The 23,394-nt window shown below is 39.9% G+C and overlaps 5 long non-coding RNA genes across 6 annotated transcripts in view; 3 read left to right on the forward strand and 2 right to left on the reverse strand.

The window, feature by feature from the left end:
• Positions 1 to 23,394, reverse strand: part of LOC309702529 — a 103,632-nt gene that overhangs the window by 19,242 nt on the left and 60,996 nt on the right. The gene's annotated exons all lie outside the window — the stretch shown is intronic.
• LOC309702449 overlaps positions 1 to 23,394 on the forward strand; it is a 71,513-nt gene that overhangs the window by 17,240 nt on the left and 30,879 nt on the right. The gene's annotated exons all lie outside the window — the stretch shown is intronic.
• Positions 6,288 to 7,491, reverse strand: LOC309702492. The gene is made up of 2 exons (XR_014275553.1): positions 7,137 to 7,491; positions 6,288 to 6,512 (listed from the first exon to the last, which is right to left on the reverse strand). It is a non-coding gene; the product is annotated as an uncharacterized lncRNA (long non-coding RNA).
• LOC309702457 lies at positions 7,514 to 11,400 on the forward strand. Of its 2 annotated transcripts, XR_014275507.1 has the most exons (7): positions 7,514 to 7,994; positions 8,711 to 8,750; positions 8,896 to 8,942; positions 9,255 to 9,299; positions 10,622 to 10,690; positions 10,898 to 10,972; positions 11,368 to 11,400. It is a non-coding gene; the product is annotated as an uncharacterized lncRNA (long non-coding RNA). The 2 variants fall into 2 exon arrangements; XR_014275508.1 differs by lacking the exon at positions 11,368 to 11,400 and having other exon boundaries at positions 7,515 to 7,994; positions 10,898 to 11,361.
• Positions 21,113 to 23,394, forward strand: part of LOC309702539 — a 4,569-nt gene continuing 2,287 nt past the window's right edge. The window contains exon 1 of the long non-coding RNA XR_014275604.1: positions 21,113 to 21,625. This is a non-coding gene — a long non-coding RNA (uncharacterized lncRNA). The remainder of the gene's footprint in view (positions 21,626 to 23,394) is intronic.

Raw genomic sequence — 23,394 nt, forward strand, 5'->3', positions numbered from 1 at the left:
AAAAGGCTCCCAGGAACCAAAGGACAAAAACAGAGGCAACAGTCACAGCTGCAAAGGATCCCCTAACACATAAACTGGTTCGAAGATATTTTCTAGCTCTGCAGAGGAGCTTGATTGCACGGACAGTAAAAAGTGGATTCAATAACAGCAGCGAGCGCTGAGTGATATAACGGTGCTGCGAGCAGCAGTGCAAAGGCTCACACAGAGACAGCAGCTACACTGTGTGTGGATGTGATCCACAGTCACAGCTGTGGGTTTCAGTCAGTGTGTCTCTAACTTCATGGTCACATTTCAAAGCTTATTGGAGCCAGAAGATGTCCAAGTAAAAGATTTATTGCTGTACTCGTCTACCAGGATAACAGGAGGTTCATAAAGCTGTGTAATACTTCAGCTTTCCATCATGGAGTAGTAGTTGTGTCCCTTTGTGTTTATTAGTGTGTTCACACGTCTACTTTAACTTCACTCTGTAATGAAAGGATTCAAATCACTGATAAATACATACATGCTGACTCTGAGTCTCAGTGAAGGAGGAAAGGATGGATGAAGGCAGCCTAGTGTGGGTCATGTGTGTCCAGCAGTCATCCAGGGCCTGGATCCATCTGTAACAGGAAGACAAAGTCCAGCCTGTAATCATCCTATCAGGCACAGCGTTTCCATCCAGCATCCTGACGACGCTAACAACCCGTCAAACGTCTCCTCTGGTCCACAGAAGTCACACTTCCTGTGTCATGTTTACCTTTTTAAGTGTGCTATTCAAGCCTGTGTGACCAACTCTGACTCTCCAGATTCCATCCTGGTCTCTGCTGCAGCTTCTTCTACACGACTGTTTTCTGTATAATAATATCTGCCTTTCCCGTCTCTGTCCCAGTGTGCCTGCCACTCGTCCTTCATCTTTACCTTCATTATACTCTTCACCTCACTTTCACTGTATTTTATAGTCAAACCTGCACGACTTCTTCTTGCTGCACCTTTTTAAACTTATCGTCCTGTTCATTGCATCAACACCGATATTCACAGGGAGCCATAAGAAATCCACTTCTATCCCTCTGTGTTTGATTCTATACAGTAAATGAAGTATATCAAAAACAATATGTTGCCTAGAGTCTGAAGACATATCACCTGTGCTCACTAGCACGCTGCTAGAGTCCCAGCAAACCACATACCTCCATATTAGTGCGTCCTCCACCCAGTTCAAGCCAGTAACATCACTACCAGCTCCCAGTATAAACTGCCACACCATCTGTAATTCTTTTACTCATCACCAAACTTATTTGTGGGAGAACAAATGCAGCAGCCGTTCTTTTATCTGACAGTGTTGACGCATCAGTAAATATCCTCACATGACCTGAGGACTTTCCCACTATATGAACCTGCTTTTAGTCGCCCCTCCTCCCTCGCCACAAGCTTCCTTTACAACATAACTTATAAAAAACAACTTTATTGACAATCAGCAATAACAATTACAGACAGTCTAGAAGAAGAATCACATGATCAAGGAGCAGAAGTTTATGGTTTTAATAGCTTTTACATTTTGGGAAAGTTTTAAAAACATTGTTTGATTTTCTTTCTAAAGCGTTGAAAGGACGGCTTTGCATCAGAACAGTAAGATCAGCAAATGAATCCATTAAAGTTCTTTTGCCTTGTTTGCAAAAGAAGCCAAACAACATTTGTGTCACAAAGAGAGACTTCAGAACAGATCAAAGATCACAAACATCAGGCACTGATGGAAACAGCCAAACACAGAAACAGAGGCACCAGCAGGTGAAGGAGGCCTGTTGTAGAAATGACTCTGAGTGCTCAGGTAGAAACGCATGAAGAACCAGTGCGTCTAATATTTGGAAACCAGTCTGTGTTTGAGCGTCCTGGATGAAACACAGATCATGTTGCAGAGCGAGGACGTCGTCTTTCCTCCCGAGTGTGTAACTACAGGACGTGTGCAGCAGGTTTAATCGTCCTCCTGACAGTTACTGATGAACGAGTCCTTCAGGGAGGCTCCAGGATCACTGTGGCTTTTACCAGCTGCTGCTAAACTGAGAGGTGTTGCTGCTTCATGTGTGAAGATGTTTGCATGGCTTTAACAGTGCAGACGTTCCTCATGTGCACACATTTCATATGTTTTATTGTGATGTTTAGTAACATCTGCTTCCCTCCTTCAGGCAGACGATAAAGTGAGCTCAGCCTTAAACATGTGGAGAGAACGTTTGACCGACAGTCCTGGGACGACTGCAGAACAATGGTTTGTTTTTAATGATAAAGTTTCATAATGGAAATAAATGCTGAGCCTGTTTCATGATGTTGGCCCTGCAGCATCAGGCAGGATTAATACTGTAACAAACGTGTGTCACAGTTATAATGACTTTAAATGAAGACTTGGGTTGGATGGAGATGTCAGCTGGATTTGTGCTGACTGTCACTTTAAATGTTTTCAGTTCTGTTCAGCTTCTAAATCTACTTTTGTATAATGTTTGCTGAGTTTTGCACTTCGTGACGCTTTTAAGAAGAGCCAATAAATCCTGACTTTACACAAAAATAAAGGTTTAATGTGTTTAGTGTGACAGTGGAGGAGAGCGCACATAATAAGAGTCATTAACAGAATGGTGACAATTATAATCTGTCTCATTTTAGGAGCAGCTCACAGGCACAACAGACTACAGAGCAACCAAAGCACCAGTTAAACGTCCATGTGACCGGCTTACAGCCAATGAACAATCAGTCCCCACTGTCCCCACCAACATCACTGTACTGGAAAGACTGTGCTGCCATGGTCAGAGATGAACTGGTACTAAAATGTAAGGCAGCTGATGTGTGTGGCCTTAGCAGCACAAATGCATCACCGCTGCAATGCTGCAGTGTGTTTAAACATTTGAACATTTCTGTGGCTTCAAACCAGCAGCTGCTCTGTACTCAGTCGTGTTTGTGTGTCTGTCAAAGTGATTGTTGTCTTTAAAAAGCCTTTTGTGTTTGAGTTTTGTGAGCAGTGCCGAGCTTCTCTGTAGTCTAAGCCGAGTCGATATATTTGATTCCATGTTTGGTGTGATTTTCAAAGTCAGCAGCAGCAAACCCATACGGTAAAAAAATACATTTTTCCTGGCCAAAATATATTTCAAATATATGGTAAATATATTTTGTATTTGTGATGCTCCAAAAAAATATATTTTTGAAATTGAAAATATATTTCTTTGAAACCAAAATACATTTCAAAACATATTTTAGGGTGAAGAAAATACATTTCCAACCTTACAGTAGAATGTATATCAAAGTATCCTTTATTTAAAATATATTTAGTGCAATAATGATGATAATGATAACAATACTAAAAGTAACATGTTTTATGCACATCTGCAAAAAACAGTTGGATTCAAACAAAACAGAGTCAAAGGTCTATCACGAATTAGGTTGTTTATTCATTTGCTTACAGTATTTCACATTACACAATATCTCACTATAATGTAGCGTTCATTGACTTTGAAATTATCTGTCAGTGATACAGTAAACAAGATACAACAACTGCTATGTACACTTTAGTTTTTGACAATATATACAATTTAGTACTTAAAGGAACACACTCCACTGTTTTGGAAATAGGCTCATTCTCCATCTCCCTCAGAGTTAAAAATGCAGCGTCTTCTTTCTAGATCCGTACGTTAATAGGGCTCCGGAGCGTGATCTTACGGGATGGGGCGTAGCCAGGATTTTTGGTCAAGGCGCCATATTAGCAGGCCAAACAAATGCTTGCTGTGTGGTCGGTTGTAATGTTAGATTGCACTACCGACAAAGGAATAAGCTTGAAAACAGGCTCTCTTTTCATTGTTTCCTCACCTGGAAACATCATGAGGGAGCTTATGTGTTGGATGTTACCAAAAGAAGGCGTCTAGCCTGGATAGCAGCTGCGAGACGAGCTGATATTCAGTTCTCTACCAGCCACAGATATCTGTTGGTGTGCTCCAGTATTTTCATTCAGGTAAGTTCTAAATAAGTTCATATTATTATTTATAGCCTGTTAATTTTATTTTCAATGCGCTCTGAGATCATAGCACAAACTTAGAACAAACATGCAGAACTACCTTCTATTTATAGAGTTGCTAATTATTTGGCATTATTGCAACAAACCAGCCTATGAAATGAATGAAACAAATCCTGACTGGGTTCCAACACTACACATGGGGCACTACGAAATCCCTGCTTCAAACTACATGCTACATACCACCATGCCAATCAGATTACTTCTTCCATGTGAGGGTAAAAAGGTGACCTTCCTGGATAAGATGGCAAAGGTTTGCTGCGTTTTGGTGAACATGTGCCCCAGTGTGGTAGTAAAACCAGGGAAAAATGCTCTTGTTAAATACTCTTAAGTCTTGTGCTGTTTATGTAGTGATAAGTTTTCTTTTTTTTTTTTCTTTTTTTTTTCCTTTTTTCTCTTCTTTTTTTTTTCTCCTTCTCTTTTTACAGTTGCAGAAACATATAGGTGATTGCTGTAACGTATGTTTTAATTTTGAAATTAAAGCAGCCTTTTTTCCGTTAAAAGGTTCTTTGTGAGGATCAATCCAGACATGGGAACAAAATGCCCTGCAAAACTTGGTACAAGCCGCAAGACAGGTCGTGTCGTAAAGAGGAAGGTTACAAGAATCAGCCCTCGGATCACCACCTTCCTCCAGCGGCTCTCTGAGTTTGAATGGAGGACTTCCAACTAGGTAAGAACAGAGATGATAATATCTTTTACATAGCTGATAATTATATACATACTGTACACACATCCATACAACAGTATGAATGATCTCAGACAGATGTGAACAAGTGAATAACCTGAGCAAACATGAATATTGATGATGTGTCTTTGACAGGTGGTGATAAAGACTACGCTGAACCCGACCATCCTGGTAACGGAAATCTAAATCCCATGTCACATTCTATTTCCTGGGACCCACTGATAATTATTACATTTTGTAAATGAGTTTTGTTTTACATGTAATAGTTTATTTAATGTTCATGCTGGTGGGTTTGTCCTGTTTTTAGTGGAATGAAAAACTGTTTTCCTTAAAAAAATCAGACAGAAAGGTGAAGGACTGTGTAGTTTTCATGTACGCTTCTATTTATTTTGGTTATTGGCATTGTTTTTATTCAGTTGAAAAATGTTTTTCTTGTTAAAAAAAAATCAACAATAAATGTTGGTTTAATTCACTATTCTGAGACTACTTTATTTTTTTATTTTTTTGTCCCGTTTGGATCTATAGCCATCAGAATTGTTGTCTTGAGGCCAAGAAAGATGGCAAGCGGATTTATTTTACCAAGTGGATCATCATGGCCTTGCCATATTGGTCCATTTGATTGACCTTTATTATAATTATGAATTTATTTTATTTTCAGTTGCAAACGGGACAGACATAACTGTGGGATAGGACAGGGGGAAAGAATGAAAGAAAGAGGGGGAGAGAAAGAAAGAAAACCAAAGGGGGGAAGAGACGGTGAGAAGGGGGGAAGAGAGAAAAAAACAAACAAATAAAAAAAACTCCTGGGTCACCTGTATGGAGAAAAAAAAAAACAGAGGAGACAGCAAACAGCAAAGAGCAACATAATAATAGAAAAAAAAGCACCATCACAATAAACTAGCTAGCCATAGATATCAATAGTTACTAAATAATAAACGATATTGTGCAGCACGCAGGATAGACAGCGCACAGTGTGCTTTGAGGCAGCAGCCAAGAAAGCTGTAGTCCGCGTCTGTGAATACCCATGTGTACACCTGTGTGCATACCTGTGTGGATCAGCATGCTTGCATTCCAAAGGTTTCTCCATGTGATAAGTGATAAGTTTTCAAAAGAGACAGTAAATTACAGAATGCTAGTAGTGGGTGATATTATACAAATGCTGTCATGATTTTATGTGAACATTTTGTCATTTGTAAACTATACATAACATTTTTTCTACATTGTAACTGATGTGATGTTCGACAAAGTGCTTTTAATTAAAAATAGGCAAACATTTCTTTGTTTCTTCATTCAACTTTTGAACAGTGGTATTTAGTAAGTACATATTCAGTAAATGCAAAGTATTTACATGGCCCCCTAAATTAAAACATTATGGGTTATTCAGAACAGAACTATGCTTGGAAAAATATTGTCCCATCAGTTGATCCAACTCCTCCACAGTAGCAGGTGGAACTTTTCTTTTTTGAGGATGGCTTCTTTTACCTGTCACAACGAATGGTCTGTTTATGTTTTGATCAAGAACCTTTTTTTTGGGCAGCTGAAGAGGAGAAGTCTATCTTATGGCCAACCTCTGGCTGTATCTTGGTCATATTACCCAGCAAAACCCAGTATGCAGGTTCATCTGTAACAGTCCTTGTGCCACAGATCCTCACTGTTGCTTCTACATTAAACAGAAGAGCAGCGACATGGCTGCAAGTCTCCACGACTCTAGCCATACAGCTGCAGTGGGCGGCTTCAACCTTCCCTGTGATGCTCACAATGACCTGTGGCTGCAATGCTGCAATTCAGTCTTTAAGAGTGCAGGACCTGAAGCACACACAGACAAAGTTCATTTAAAGACAAGAACTATGAGCCAAGGCCGACACAAATGTGTTTTATTTACTTTCAAATCCATTTATCATAAATGTAACAAATAAAGTGTTTTTATGTATCCATCTATAGAACGCTGCATGTTATATTCTAAATCTGCATGTTTCTTTTTAGAAACCTATCAGCAAAAAATGAACCTAAAGTATGTAATGCAAGGATGTAATCACTTTCAAGAGGGAGAAAACATAAAGTTCAACTTTAAGTGACAATTATGGACACCTAATATGACAAGGAGATTCTGCAGGTCATTAATCAATGTATAAAACTAAAACAGAATGTATTTTTAGTGACACAGGACACAAACAAGGAAGCAAGATGTGTAATTAGGATTATTTATAATAAATATGAATTAATTAGGGCAATTTCTTTAACCATAAAGAATAACTAAATCCTTCAGGACAATGTCACATCAATGCACTGAACTCACTATGTTATCCCTCTAACAGAGCCTCTACATGTTCTCACTGTAATTTCCCCCTCACGAATGAATTTTTGCTAGCACTAATTTGAATGTTGGGGGGAATCAAACGCATTTTACTCGCAGTACTCAAGCTGACTTACCTTTGCTTGAATGACGGCGTACTCACAACGTGGAGGCTTAAAAATAGCCAAATCTTGTACCCAGTCCTTGGTGAATTGGATGTGCGCCTCCAGAGATTTATAATTGCGAAATTGGTGCGCCATGTATGCTCTGACTCCACAGACAAGGTATGAGAGTAGATCATGCTAAGTCAATAGCGGTTTGGTCTTCAGGGTTTCTACTCCACGGCTATATTTCATACGGGTCCACATTTCAACAATCAAGTACCGTCTCTTTGCATCTGGACAGAATCTGTCTCTATACCGTCATTTTCTTTTGAGCTACGTTTCAGAATGGTTCGTAGCAATCTTGTTTTGATTCGTGACCTGCCAAGATGGTGCTACGCTCCCACAATGCATTGCGACATTACGTCAACTCCAAAGCCCTTTGCGTGCAGGAGTGTATGCGCATGCGCATTGCCACGGTGGTTTAAAAAATAAAGATATAATGAAAAGTAATTAATAAAAATTAAATATTTAAACATTCCCACAAATGTGCAATGAACGTGCAAAAACTCTCTTTAGTAGTTGTTGCTGTTTCTTTCTTTCTTTCTTCTTTTTTTTTTTTTTGAAAAATAACGACGTCTCTGAGGCGCGAAATCTGACAGCGAGAGGAACGGCCGGATACAGGAGACGGGAAGAAACAAGCCGATTATGTTCGCGTTAATTAAGTGGTTGGAAGATGTAAAATTCTCAATTCTGCCAACTGAACATATACGAGATTTTAATGAGGATGAATAATTAGCCGGCATGGAGGAAACGGACCTTTATTTCGTGGAGTGGCGACAAGAAGCCAAGGCGGGTGGCCAGTCTAAGAAGCCTCCATCATCAAGCTAGCAGGTGCCTTTTCCCATATAATATTACTTTATTCTCGTGTATTTGGAACGGAAGCGTAGAGCTGCCACCCAGGCAAAAGAGAAATATAAGTATATCACGTTATAACGTGAAAAGTTTATCGTTCTAACAATATACTATCATGTTTGAACAACATGTTTGAACAACATTGTACGAAAAATGTACATAATTATCACGTCCGTACAATATTGTGCGAACGTGACAATTATGTATATTATAATAATGTGATATTATATTATACCAGTGGTTCTTAACCTGGGTTCGATCGAACCCTAGGGGTTCGGTGAGTTGGTCTCAGGGGTTCGGCAGAGCCTCCGCTGTGACGTGCACGGCTCATTTTGTGCACCAGTAAAAAACATATCTACGTCTAATTTGAAAAAAAAAAACACACTTTATTTTTCACTAAAGAGGGGTTCAATGAATGCGCATATGAAACTGGTGGGGTTCGGTACCTCCAACAAGGTTAAGAACCACTGTATTATACAAACATGAAAAGCATAATGTTAGAACAATAAACATTTCACGTCATAACGTGAAGCTCTATTTTTCTTTTGCCTGGGTGGCAGCTCCACGCTTCCATAATTTGGTAATCAAAATATGTAACTTAATTAATTATATTGTGACGTACTTTTGCCTTTTCTTATTATTCTGCCTTCTCAATAACTATCAAAGCCTATTCACATTTAATTTGGCTTTCACAGAAATCCTACCTCTCCTTCTGGCTACAGAGTACTTACCAAGGTTAGAAACAAAGAACAGTTATGCTTTATTAATGTTCGCTAATTACAATGTTCCACATTTCCTTGCTTTTTAAGTCATTTTTAGGCTTTTTAGAGTTTTTGTTTTTTATTTTTTTAGCAGTAATGTTTCTGCCTATTTATTTCAGCCCATGAAATCGAATGCAGATCTTCCTAATGTGAGATTTACATAAATGTAAGTAATTTTGTTTGTCATTGTCATTAATGTTGTTGCTGTTGTTGTTTTTGTGCAGTTTGCAATCATATAAACCTAGCAAACATCAGTCAGCACAGTGACTAACCTAAACAGATTCTTGCTTTATTCACATATATTATATGTAATTATATATACCTGCACATTGTACCTAGGGTTGCAGCCACTTGGCCCCACCCCATTGTTGTGACAGCCCTGATTGTACTTATACACTGCATCTGAACAGGGAACAGTCTGCCACATTAATGTATTTTTAAGTGACTTGTTTGTAATACATGAATTTGTTTCTTACAGATGTCAAAGTCTCAACCTCATGCTGCCCTCCCCCATCCTCCTAAAGTAAGTATTTGTTGTTGTAGTTTTTTATGCAGTGTCTGTGTCACATGCTAATCATAATTATTGAAATAACTGTTTTCTAACAGATTTTCCAAAACACTAGTTATGTTTGTTGTCATTCAGACCAGTACTACTGCTTAGACATTGTTTAGTGGTCATGCATGTTTGACAAGCTCGTTATAATACCAAAACAGTAGGCCTATCACAATAATCGATATATCGATTTAACACACAGTACATGTACATGACCTCAATAATTGTTGATGATGTAATTTATGTGCCATTATATTTACAAAAATAAAATATAATGATAACAAAACAATAACATTAAATATCATTGTTTTCTATTCGTTAGAAAACTTACTATTTATTCAAGTTTTTAAGGTATCTAATATTTTGATTCCTAATTTCAATGATCTAAATACTTTAAGAATTAGATGTTGGTTTGTCAATTGAAAGTGTGTAGATCTTGCATTATTATGGTGTTATATTATGATTATACATTCAAAGACATAAAATGGTCTTAAAATGACAATGACATAACTTGTCGCAATTGTTTATGGGGCAATATACCGACCAACAAAAAGTCGTTATCGTAACAGGCCTTCAAAACAGACGGTTTTATGATTGATAAATTAAAAAAATAAATACATTTAATTTCTCTGAGATTCTCTAATATTCAGTTACAGTTCACAACACAGCTACCCGTACATGCAGTATTATACTGTAAATATAAATCTCTGCATTTAGCATCCCACTAGAAGCGTCACAGTTACTGCCTCTTTTTTTTTTTTTTACAAATACCTGTACTATTACTAACACATTTACTGTTTTACTTTTAGCGTGTGGATACAAATGCAGATTTCCTTAATGTAAGTTGTGCATTTTAATTACATCATGTTATTTTTATTATTATTTATTTATTTATTTTATTTTACATTCAAATATTTCAAGCTTCTTGGTTAAAGAAGCTTGATTGCTAGTAGGTAAAGAATAGTTCACCTATAATTCATATTCCCAATTAATTTCTCACCTCTGATTGAATGCCTTTGTTTGTTTTCCTATAACAAAACATTTTTGCTGGATATATATGGTGAATTTATATGCATAGATACAGTCGTAGTGCTTGACACATGCAAACAGCAGTAGATGTACTAAAAAGGAAATAATTACAATCATGATGTTGATTGCTGATGTCAGTATATATATTTTAGAGGAATGTTTTGTTTTTCACCCAAAATAACTATATTGCTTCAGAAGAGATTTATTACCCTACCGGACTCTTATATATTGTTCTGTTTTTTGTTTGTTTTTGTTATTTTCAGGTTCAATGGTGCGTGTTCTTCTAATGGCCGCCTTCCCACTGGAGGTTTTGATCCACAGCAATTTAAAAGGTAATCAGCTTTGAAAGTCAGTTCAAATGGTTAGGTAATAGTACTTTAAAAAGCCTACAACTCTGTCACCAGTTTCTTTACCAAAAATTACCCATAAAAGTATCGCTCAATAGCATATAATTGTAGTTCAAATGTTTAGTTGTACAAATATCAAATTTTTGGAAATCTAAAACTAGTCAAACACTCAAATGTTCATGCTTTTTATAGGAGGACAGAGCAAAACGGACATCGGCGCAGAGTGAAGAACTGCCCTTGATAAGGACACTATGACAGCCATATATAGTAAGTGAAGACTTTCTGTGTATCTAAAATTGCATACAGCACAAGTAACTTACTTTGCAACCATTAAAATAGGTTGTAAAGTAAGTTACCAATACAAATAGGTGATGATGCATTGTAGTGGTTGGTCTCAGACAAAGAAGGTCAACAGATTTATGAATGCTGGAAGGTAAGGAGAGACGACCAAAAGGGGTGTTAGCATTACTGTAATGTGAACTGGATAGACTTCCCATCTAGGAAAAAAAAGAGGTAAAATTATGCGTAAAATATATCTGTATTAATATCTGTATCTATATAAACAGAAATATCTGTTTGCTAAATGAAGCCAGCTAACATAAATCACATTTTTATTTTAACTCTGATAAAAGTAATAGAACTGTGACTTTTGTTTGTTACAGTGGGGGTAAGGAAGGGGTTTCCCAGCGTGTCCAGAAGGGCTTTGAGGATTGCAGTGAAAGCTGGGGGAACTGAGACTGTGTGTATATATATATATATATATATACACACATATACATATATGTGTGTATATATATATATACACACATATATGTATATGTGTGTGTGTTTCTTTTAGAATGTTTAAGTATGTAATGAGAATAAACTTATAAAATGAATATTCCTTGCTTGATTGATATGCTATATGTATGTTTTAAACATCAAATAAAGATTTCTTTCAGATGTTACATGTGAATGTGTTTTCTTAGAAATATATGAAGGGTTAAATTTATATTTTTTTGAATGATTTTAAATACATTTAAATTGTATTTTGAAATATATTTTATTAATATATTTCAAAATATACAAAAAATGGCCAAAAAATATATGTGCTAAAATACATTTTAAATATATAAATATATTTTAAAATGTATTTTAAAATATATTTTTTTACCTTATGGGCAAAGCTACACCAGAGGGTTGTGCTGTGTAACAGGTTGGTGCAGGTGGTGTTATCTACATTTGAACATTAGGCAACAGTCTCATGAAGACACTTTCTATTGTTCACTAAAGACCAACAATAACAGAGACAAAGGGAGAGCAGCAGAACTAGTGCTAACAATTAGCACTGCTAGCCTGCCCACCAACACCAGCTAATGTTCTAAAAACGATGATCAATGATTTTGCTGTAACGGCTCCAGCTGTCTGTGTCAGGGACACGTTGGAGATGAAGTGAGTGATCCAGTGACAAAGGTTTGGAAACCTGCAGTCAGCTGAGACTAAAGGAGTCACCTGACCGAGAGACCAAATGTTTCACTGAGAACGTCCAGATGAACAGAATCAACCTTTGGGATAATCTGTTCCACACATCCATGTTTCACTTACTGCATTATATTTCCTCATTGCTGTGCACACAGGCCTGTGGCTTATAACCAACTCCAAGTTCAGACTCAGAGGCTGCTGAAGCTGTTTTCTGGAACAGAGACGTGTTGGATATAAAAGCAACTCTTCTTTATGTGTCAGCACTGAGGAAAGGAGCAGCTTCGTTTCTAAGTGTATGAAGGACTGTAGCAGTGTGTGTGTGAGCTTTATTTCACAGACAGAACCATGTCAAAAACACAACTTCAGGTAAAAACAATACAAAATCAAAGAGTCTGATCAGAAGGATTAAACAGAGGAGTGTGGGACTGTTTTTAACAGACAGCAGGTTAAGCCAGGCTGGAGGAGTAAACTGAGCCTCGGTGTGAGCAGCAGTGTGTTTGACAGGAAGCTGAGATAAACAGTCTGGAGCCCATTTAGTGCTTCATATGAAAGTGTGAGGATTTGAAAGCAAATCTAAAATCAAGCAGGAGTCAGTGTGAGAATGATTTGTGCTTTTCCTCAGTCAGATGCTGGGAGTTTCAGTTCATCCATGTTCAGCGTGCTGTGCTTTGTGTAACAGGAGAATATGACAGTATAAATCAAGTCTTCATGTCACTGAAAGCCTCCACAGTCTGCTATGGAGGTGCATCAGTTTGGATTTACAAGAAGAACATTTCTTAAACCTGCCACAAGATGGCGCTCCAACAGAAGGGATGTCCACAGTGTAACACAGACACACACATACTGTGTGAATGTGTGAGTGAATGGGCTTTCAACACAAGGCTTCTGCTGCTACCTTTAATGACATAATTAGCTAACAAGAACAAACTGTTAATTACCACCAAAGAACGGCTCCAGATTTTAGCTGCTGACCATTTTGTGAAACGTTGATTACATCAGCTTATTGTTGATTTTTCAACCTTAATATCAGCTGCTTTAAAGGAGCCTCGTTCTCTGGCAGTAACACTTTTCTTCACTAGATGCAGTGCAGGCACAGTCTGTGTTTCTAAACTACACACTAATGTTCATTGTTGTGCAGCTAAATCCTCCCTCTGGATGGGAAGAATCCCTGTCAGGCTTCAAACACCTGGCTTGGTGTTCTGGAGCTAATGTGTCACCTGTGAGGACTCTGAGATGAACACACAGCAGACACTTCAGTTCTCCGTCTGTGTGTCCTCAGTTTCCCAGCATGCCTTGGCTGTGGTGGTGGAGGTGAATGAGGGGGAACATGCTGCTCTGTCAGCACTCAGGTTTCATACCTGGTGATCTCAGAGGACAAAGCGGCGTTACAGCAGCGCACGTTGATGAGACCTGATGCTCTGAACAGTTCAGACTTCAGCCTCACTCTGAGAAAACAAACGACTGACTGTCAGCAGCAACTACACCTGCTCCATCAGTGACGGAGAGAAGAACTGAGACTGAGAGACATACAGCTGCAGGTCAAAGGTCAGAAACGCCCGCTCTTTGTACGGGTCAGGAGTTAGTACTGCAGAGGTCAGAGGTCAGCTTGCTGACAAACCATTTGAAACAGTTTGGAGCTAAAAGCACAACAGCAGAGGAAAGAAGAGACACTGCAGAGATGATGCAAAATATTGTGTTTTGTTCTCAGCTGTCAAAAAGTGTAACACACGTGTTCCAGCACAGCCTTTGTGTACTTTCACTTCTCCATACTGTCCATTGGAAATCCTGTTTGTTACTTTTTGATTTCAGTCCATGTGTCCAAAGCAAACTTCTGTCCCACACTTTCTCTGCTGACTCTTCACCGATGCTCAGATGATCTCAGATGATTTCACCAGAACTCATCAAAATTCGGGCTCCACAGAAACCCAGACGTCACTAAACAAGCGTAACAAGCAAAGTGAAAACTGGTCGTTCAGCTTTATTGACCAAAGATAAGCTCACATGTCACCTCATGACACAGACACTTATTTCCACAGCATGCACGAGGACTGACAATAAGTGTCTATAAAGCCACTTCTATCTGCCACACCTGTGCTTCTGTCATGGTTGCTCTCCTCTCACTCTGTCATTTATCCACAGTCTGCCTCCCTCTGCTCCGTCAGCTGACGTCCTCTCTACACCACCTGCTGTGTTTTATCCTGCAAAAACACATTTAAGAAGCGTTGCACCGAGTAACGGGAGGAACTGCTATAAAATCCATTTAAAGGAGGTGGTGCTGAGTGCTGTGACTGGGGTCCCACCACTGACATCACGGGTGGAGGACATGTTGGAAAACTGCTACAAAGTGCTGTGCAGCCAGCAGAGCTTACAGTCTGTCCTGTGTGTCATACAGGCTCTCACACTTAGTGTTTCTGTGACACATTGAAGAGAAGTTTGTGTTGTTCACAGTTGTGCTTGTACTGAGTGACAGCTGACATGACCTAACAGGAATAATGTGTCTGTGCTGAATGAGAAGTAACACACAATGAAGTCTTGATGCATCTCAATCATCCAGGAAAGTGAGTCTGTTGCTTCTGTTCATCTGGACGCAGCGTTTTGTGGGAGAAACGTGTCGTCATCATCAGGTGACGTCTTCAGTCTCAGCTGCAGGTTTCAGTCTTACAAACAGGACATTTGCATAAAGACTGAAAGCAGCTGCAGGAACGATGGGCTGGGAGCTCCGTTCCTTCATCTTAATTATGCAGATTCTCAGGACCATTGATCAACAACCACTGATCCATGTCCATGAGTCCCATTCACAGAGATGTGGGAATGGCTGCAGTCACAGCATGTAAGATGGAAATAAATGAGAAGTATTTAGCTGAAGTGGATTTGATTTATGTTACTTCTTTTTTAACTTGTAGTTCTACATTGGAAGATTATTGTGATATTGAAATATAAAAATACATTTATATTCTATTATTTTCTCAAAATAAGCGTCACACTCGTGGAAGCCGGTGTAGCCGCCGAAACGCCTGCATTTATGGAGACTTTCAGCCCCAGGTAGGCCAGTTATGGATCTTCGGATCCACATTATGTCAGCAGCTGTTCTCCACCGTGAACTGTGTTCAAACAAACACGCTCACGCCTCACAGACGACAGCTTACAGTCCTGTAGAGATAAAGTGACTTCGTACAGCCCCGTCTTCAGTCTTGTGGAGATGATCTCGACGCTTTGGTGGATGTTACTAGCTCCTGTGCAGTATTTTGTAAAGACATGATTATACCCCGTAAGCGTGTTAAAATTTACGCTAACAATAAGCCATGGGTCACTAAAAGTGTCAAATCCTGTTTAAGGAAAAAGAGACAGGCCTTTAAAGAGGGGCTGTTACCGATTTTCAGACAGCTACCAAGGAAATGAAAATCGAGATCTTGAAAGCAAAACAGACAAAAACCTTCTTGAAAGCAAATTTGCTGCAAAAACTTTTGGGTCTGCCTGGACTTGTATGAAAACCATAGCAGGGTTTCAAAATCCCCAGAGCAGCAGTCAGGTCATTTTAGATGTTTTAATTCAGACAGAGATTTTCAAATGCTTTAAACATGTTTTATGCTCGTTTTAGTTCTTCTGATTTCAGCGAGGATATTTGGGAACTGAAACAGAAACTGAGAGATACTCAGCACTTTATCATTGAACTCAGCGATGTTAAAAAGGCCTTTCATACAGTCAATGTGAACAAGAGCCAGGTCCTGATAATATTAGTGGCCGCCTAATTAAATCTTGTGCTGATGAACTCAGGCCTATATTTCAGGTTATTTTTAACAAATCCTTGCAAACACAACATGTGCCCTCTCTTTGCAAAGAAGCAGTCGTGGTTCCTGTCCCTAAATCTAAACGACTTCAGGCCTGTTGCCTCACTTCAGTTGTCATGAAAGTCTTTGAAAAAATCCTCAGAAATGTGATTATGAAGAGACTGAAGGTCAGCTGGATCCAATGCAGTTTGCATACAGGCCCAACAGAGGAGTGGAGGACGCACTTTTGACTTTACTAAATCTGATTCTTAAACATGTAGAGAGTAAAGGGACTTTTGCAAGACTTCTTTTCATTGATTTTTCTTCGGCTTTTAATACAATACAGCCCCATATTTTAATTAAAAGACTTTTAGAACAGTTTGAAATCAGGAAAAACCTGGTGGGCTGGATTTTAGATTTTCTAACTGACAGGTCACAAAGAGTGAGAATAAATGGGGTTCTGTCTGACCCAGTGTTCTCCTCCACAGGTTCTCCTCAAGGCTGCGTCCTATCGCCCTTATTATTCACTCTCTATACAAACATGTGTCAGGGCAGACATGAAAACAGGGTCATTATTAAATATGCAGATGACTCTGTTATTGTCAGCTTACTGAAAGAGGGTGAAACTAACCACGGCCCAGTCATTGATGACTTTGTTCAGTGGTGGGAGGAGTCTTATCTCCAGCTGAACATATCTAAAACAAAAGACATGGTTGTTGATTTTAGGAAACAACAAAATGGGCACGGAGTCACTTTAATTAAAGGTCAGAAAATAGAGCAAGTACAATCATATAAATATCTTGGGACCATAATCAATGAAAAACTGAACTTTGATCAAAATTGCAAATCAGTTTGTAAAAAGGGTCACCAGCACCTTTATTGCCTTAGGAAACTTGTTCATTTCCACATTGACCAAAACATTTTAACTTTGTTTTATCGTTCTTTTATTGAGTCTGTTTTATCCTTTTGTTTGGTGGCATGGTTCGGTCAGACCTCTGTCACAGAGAAAAACTCTCTGAATCAGATAGTGAGATGGTCCAGTCGTCTGATAGGTGAGCCACAGTCTTGTTTAGCCTCCCTGTACTCTGAGCAGGTACAGAGGATGGCTTTATCAATCCTTAAAAATGGTTCCCATCCTCTAAGGGGTGAATTTCAGCTTCTTCCCTCAGGACGGAGGTTTCTATTTCCGAGATGCAGGACAAAGCGTTATAAAAACAGCTTTGTCCCCGTTGCTGTCACTGAATTAAATAAGAACTGTTTTTGATTCGAAATATTAAAGTATGTGTCACAGTGAGCTTTATATATTTACTAGGTATGTGTGTTTTTAAAGGGATGTCAAATGCTGTCATTTGTCTGTAAAGCAAATTTACCTTGCCTTTGGGTATAAATAAAGTTACCTTACCTGCAGACGCTGTGCGCAGAGGTTCAGGAGCAGAAGTCCCGTTGTAAACATATCACGGCAGACCCGACGATGTTTGCATGAACGCGCTTTTTTTAAAAGTCAGGTCAAGGCTCCAAAAGCCCAAAGGCGATATAACAGTTTGTGTTTGCTACATGGATCATTGTAGCTCAGCTTTCCTTTGTTATATTTCTTTAAGAGCTCAAAATGTGTTCATTACATAAATCAAATGTAATTTTCTCTGTAGCACTTCATGGATTTCATAAGCAACACACTGTAGTTGTTCACACAAAGCATAAAGGTAAAAACAATATACACAGTGTTATCTTCATTTTAGATGTCACAAAGTATTTGCGGCTCCCAGTGTTTTCCCGAACCCTGACCCTTTGCGTGGAAACCGGGTCCAAAAGGCTCTTTGGGTGTTAAAGGTTGCTGACCCCTGCACTAGGCCCAACTGACACATATATTTGATTCCAAATACAAAAAATAATGTGTAACCTGCTGGAAGAATGTAGGAGGTTGAGACAGGATCTCAACACTTGGTGTCTGCAACAAAAGACAACAATATGTGGGCCGATCGTGGCTCAAGAGTTGGCAGCTCGTCTTGTAATCGGAAGGTTGCCGGTTCGAGCCCCGGCTTGGACAGTCTCGGTCGTTGTGTCCTTGGGCAAAAAAGCACTTTGGGGTCCTCAGGGACGAGTAAAGCGCTCTACAAATACAGGCCATGTAATGGCAGAAACATTCTCTAGTGTAAATCCTGACTAGTTCATTAACTACAGATCAGTTTCAGTGAACATTATTCACAGAGGGATCTGAGTTCCTTATACCAGACTCTACAGAAACTGTAACACTGTACAGCTCTGCGACCCAACAATATGACAACAATGTAACACACACTAGAATCATCAAATAAAGCCCCACTAACCACTAGAACTAACTAACTAGCACTGGACACTTGCATATTAGAGATTTCTACCACCATAGGAGGCGAGATATCATCCTTGAACCAGAGCATCCAGCCCTCAATTTCGGACATAAAAAGCGACGTGGCCAGGCATGATAACACTTTGACTGAACTGCAGGACTGTGCCTCGAACCACTCTGACACCATCGCCACTCTCCAGGCCACTGTGGAGCGTTTGTCTGCGGAGGTAAAGAAGTTAGATGAGAGATGTGGAGCTCTTGAGGCACTCCAGGAGGAATAATTTAAGAACTGCAGGAATACCAGAAGGCACAGAGGGACCCAAGATGACTGAGTTGGTTCACACCTGTTGGCGGAGGCGCTATCTCTCGAGGAGAAGCCACTCATCGATCGAGCACATAGAGCGAATCGCCAGCGTCCCAAACAAAGTCATCTTCCTCGGCCCATCATCTTGAGATTGCACTACTACCACATTGGTGAGGAAATTCTGCTGAAAGCTGCAGAGAACAAGAACCTGATGTATAAGGGTTTTTAAAATAAACATCCTCCCAGATTTCCCTCCCTCTGTTGGAAACGCAGAGCCGCATTTGCAAATATGAGAGGAAGACTACGTGGGATGACCGGCGTCAGGTACAGACTGCTATACCCTGCAAAGCTGTTAGTGACCCATGGTGATGTGAGGAAAAGCTTTACCGATCCCAAAGAGACCGTAGACTACGCGGAGAAGCACCTCTCCCACCCACCTTCAAATGTATTAAAAGCAAGGATATATCTATATGTCTAACGCTGACACAGCACTGTGTTTCTTCTTTTCCCTTTATATTCCATGTAAAGGTGAATATGGAGCGTTTATGGAGCTCGTTTATTGACCAGCTGTCAGTTAGAAGGTAAGAGTTACTAGGTTAACAGAGGTTAGCAGTAACAGTACGGGGAAGTATATTGTGTTGTTCTTTTGTTGGTTTTTATTTTATCCTACTTTACTTTGTTATTTTGATTTTACCTGTTGTGAGTGCTTCCCGTAATTCTCCTTTTTCTTGCGCCGCTGCGGCCAGAGTTCACAACATTACATATTTTTGTATCTATAAACAGGAAGCTGACACTCTCCAGACTTTATCAAAGGTGTGAGCGTCACAGCAGAGGCCTTTGTGTCAACGTAGCTGAAGACAAAACACAGAAACACATGAAGGAGATTTTCCTTGCCTGGATTTTATACAAATATTCTGCAGTACATCAAAAATGAAAGAAAACCATTAGTCAACATATGAACATCACCTCTGAAGTTACAGAGCTTTGATTGGAGACACAGCTGAGCGTTTTGCATTTTGCATAATTAATTACATAATTAATTATGTAACCATAATTAAATGGTTACATCATCTTTAAAGTCCCCAGAGATCAGGAAAAGGGCCTGAGGGTGCTGTGTTTGGAGTCTGCTGGTTACAGTGTGCAGGACCTCACAGGCTGCTGCAGCGTTAGCAGAGGGCGGGACATACACAGCTATCATAATCACGTGTGTAAACTCTCGTGGTAGATAGTACGGTCTCATGCTAACCGCTAGCAGCTCAATGTCCTTACAGCGTAGCGTCTCTTTGATAGAGAAATGCCCAGAGTTACACCATCTATCGTTCACAAACACAGCCAGACCCCCTCCTCCCTTCTTACCACTCTCCGCTGTTCTGTCATAAGAGGCTCAGCAGCTAAAGCAGCACACCTGGGTCTCCCAGCCTATTAAAAGCAGCCCTTTGCTTCACCTGCTTCACTAAACATTATTATTTTAAGCAGAGTGGTGTGATTCATGTAGGCATTGCTGTGTGACAGGATGACTTTTCTTGCACACCCACCAAATGAGGGCGCACATGCTTCCACGCCCACTGGTGACTGCACACATCCTTTCAAGGAAGCATTTCATTCATCCCTAACAAATGGAACAAAACACTGTGCAGCGTGTTCAGGTTTGAACGTGGCCCTGGCCTCTCTCTGCATCCACCTGGCACATGCAACACACATCCACTCCCTGCTGAGCTGCTTGTATTTGATGTGTTGAAGTTTTGGTAAAGTTTGAATAAATTCCACTTTATTTATAGGAACATTTCATCTGTGGACTCCTGCTTCCCCTCTCCTTGAGCCAGTTTGTGATGGGAACATGACATAAGAAAAGTAATTTATCCCTTTTTGATTCTGTGTATCTGGCGCTCATCCAGTGAGTTCACACTTGGCAGAAACAGACTGAATTTGTCTGGAGAACTTTGGCTTCATCCAAGTTAGATAAACACACTGTGTCTCTGTCAAAACAGCAGTGTAGTTGTGGCACTCCTGTGAGGGAATGACCACATGAATATTATTTTGTGTAAAACACTCATGTAACGGGACATTTTTCATTGCTATATGTATTTATTTTCAGTTTCTTTAAGAGGATAGAAAATCCATGTAACAGGGATTCATTTTATGTTAGAAAGCAGTGAGGGCGGAACTTTGGTGCTTGCTCCGGGGTTTCGGGGAGCAGTAAGTGGAGCCCACCTTCCGCTGCTTCCTCAGACACGTTCTGGAGGAAAGCAGAGACGCATCGTGTCTTCCTTACTCTGCTCTTCACCTGCTTTTACAGGTCGGTACACGGTGCTCGCACCGAAAATGTTGTTTATTGTCACCATGGTTACCCACGTTAATGTGAATGGGAGAGTTAAGGCGGTCCGCCAAAGTTATTTATATGTAAACACGGGAGAAAACCAGAGGAGTGTCCCGCGCGACCGCACCGCGAGCCCGCTCGTTAGGTGGAGCGCTCGTGAAGCAGAGTCAGTGCGCTCCTATGCTCTGTGCAAACGTGTTGTAATGCTCCAATCAAATCAGTTCTGTGAGATGTGAATGTTAATAGTTCTGTTAAAGTGACTGAGTAGATTAGCTAGTGTAACACAAGCACTCTGAGCAACTCTGTGTAGCTAACAGAGGCATTCATGGGTTGATTCAACAAGCTGTGTTTCATGATGCACTAAATAGTGATTTTGCCAGTAAATTACTGGAGGGAACAAATGTAATGTATTTACCAATGCTGTTATTGAATAGAACTGTTTAGCCAGTAAGACACTGCAGAAGACAATGTGATGTGTTTATTGATATGATAAAAGGATGTAGCTGTTATGGAAAGAAGTGTGAACTTGAGAAACTGAACCAGTTAAAAAGAGTATATTTCACTGATGTTGTGAAATAAGTAAATGTCATTGATGTGAATGAGGAACCAGCTGAACAGTATATTGAAAGCTCATGTTTAGTGTTTTATAGCATTTATTTGTGTGAAATAAATCAGACTCAGACACGTTCTGGAGGAAAGCAGAGACGCATCGTGTCTTCCTTACTCTGCTCTTCACCTGCTTTTACAGGTAACATATTTGTCATCGAGGTCTTCATCCTTGGGACCCGTAACATAGTAACTTCTTCATTGTTATACTTCTATAGTTTTCCCATTTTGTGAGCTGTGGATGTGGAAAGTGTCTCAGTGACACATCCACATGAAAACGGCGTTACCTTCGTTCATTTGCACGTCAAATGAACGAGCTGTTTGGACTTTAACGTCACAGCTGATGCTTCGATACTCGAACTCAAGAGTTCAGCTTCCACTCAGAGGTACAAGTACACACAGCAAAGATAAACGTGTACACAAGGTGGAACCCACAAGTGCACAGCTCCAACCAGAGATGGGCAGTAATCCGATTACTTTTTTCAAGAAACGAGTAAAGTGAGGGATTACTATTGCAAAAAAGGTAATTAGATTACTGTTACTTTCCCGTAAGCACGCTGCGTTACTGCGTTACTAAAACCGCAGCTGTGTGCAGATGAACAATGGATAATCTATCGAGTGTGGAGAGAGTGTGAGCGTGCAGCGTTTAAAGCGTGGAAGCACTGACCTTACTTTGAGTTTGACTCTGTAAAAAGTGACAAAAACATTAGCGTCCGCTGTTCACTGCGTGGGAAGACAACATGCTCACTCACTATGTGTTAATGGGCATGCTTATTTATAACTTTGATAAAATGTCATAAAAATAATTCCATGCCAGCTCACCATTGGTGATCAGGTAGTTTCTGTTCCAGTTCCAGTCCCATAAAGCATGAAGCTTGCTGCCAGAAAAGCTTCAAATCTCCTTTGAAAGCTGTTTGTGGTCTTGATTGTGGGAGCTTCAGTTGTCTGACTCCAGCTGCCACACAGTGCTCACTGATATCATTTGCAAAAACCCCAGTGTGACAATATTTATCAGTGAAGCAGAAATCAGGAAGTGACGACTTTTCTTTGAACATTTGCTAAGGCTAAGCTGTGCTTTCTACCACAGTTGGGAATTTCCTGGTTTACAACAAATTATTGTGTCAACACCGCATAAGATTTCAAACTACAGGAAAATCACTGGAGTTATAAGAGGCAGACAACGACACACACACCACATGCATGCTGTTGCTATTTATTGTGGATTAACCTGTCAAGGGCAAGAACAAAATAATTCTGCCTCAAATACAGGAAATCATAGCTTTCCTGTATTTCCTCCATTGTTGGCATGCTGGTTAGTGCTGTTGCTCCACAGTAAGAAGGTCCTGGGCTAAATTATCCATGAATGTAAACGGCTGTGTGTTTCTATCTGATAGACTGGTGAGCTGTCCAGGGTGTACCCTGCCTGGTAACCTATCACTTCAGGGTTATTTCCCAGCCCTGCTGCAACCAGGATAGAGATAGGAGGATGGTAGTTGTTGTAGACCCATTCAATTTCAATTGAAGGATTAAAATGTTCCAGGAGCTCAACTTACTCCATCTGAACATGTTTCAATCGTGTTTTATGAACACAACATGCAGGTTTACTGAATATGAAAAGGTTGTGTTGATTTAACTCAGTTGTTTAAGTTTCTGCCAAAGCAAAACCTTTGTGTGCAACCAGTGTCCACTATTGAATCAAGTAAATCCAACATGTTTTTGTCAGTGCAAAAGGAGTTACGGTGCCTGTATTCCTGCACAATATTGTCCCGGGAGGGAGGAAAACTTTCTGGTGAAGTTTTGGTTGATTTCTGGGTTTTGCTTGACACTAGGTTGATTTTATCAGTGAGGTTTGGATTGTTTTCTTTCTCTAAGAGAGAGAAAGATGGTTTTATGCTTGGACATGTTTGCAAT

The sequence above is a fragment of the Aulonocara stuartgranti genome (genome assembly GCF_965226115.1).
Source record: "Aulonocara stuartgranti genome assembly, chromosome: 3".
Classification (NCBI taxonomy): domain Eukaryota; kingdom Metazoa; phylum Chordata; class Actinopteri; order Cichliformes; family Cichlidae; genus Aulonocara; species Aulonocara stuartgranti.